Below are 265 nucleotides of genomic sequence, written 5' to 3'. Positions count from 1 at the left end.
GTAATAGTTAATTATAAAAAAAAAAAAAAAAAAAGGGAACCAAAAAATCGAAAAATAATAGTATGATATGATCTATATATTTTGTAAAAAAAACTCTTAAAACTTAAGATTTTTTTTATATTTAGAAAGATTCATAACAAAAGAGAAAAAGGGAGGGTCATGAGAGTGAAGAGAGAAAAAAAACCTCCCAAAATACGGTTTTTTTTTTTTTTTTTAAAGAAAGATAGGGACGTAGAGAGAGGAGGGAAAAAAAAAACTCTTAAAA

Source organism: Macadamia integrifolia, unplaced genomic scaffold (assembly GCF_013358625.1).
Source record: "Macadamia integrifolia cultivar HAES 741 unplaced genomic scaffold, SCU_Mint_v3 scaffold_56A, whole genome shotgun sequence".
Classification (NCBI taxonomy): Eukaryota; Viridiplantae; Streptophyta; class Magnoliopsida; order Proteales; family Proteaceae; genus Macadamia; species Macadamia integrifolia.
The sequence above is the reverse complement of the archived record's forward strand: the minus strand, read 5'-3'. Positions refer to the sequence as shown.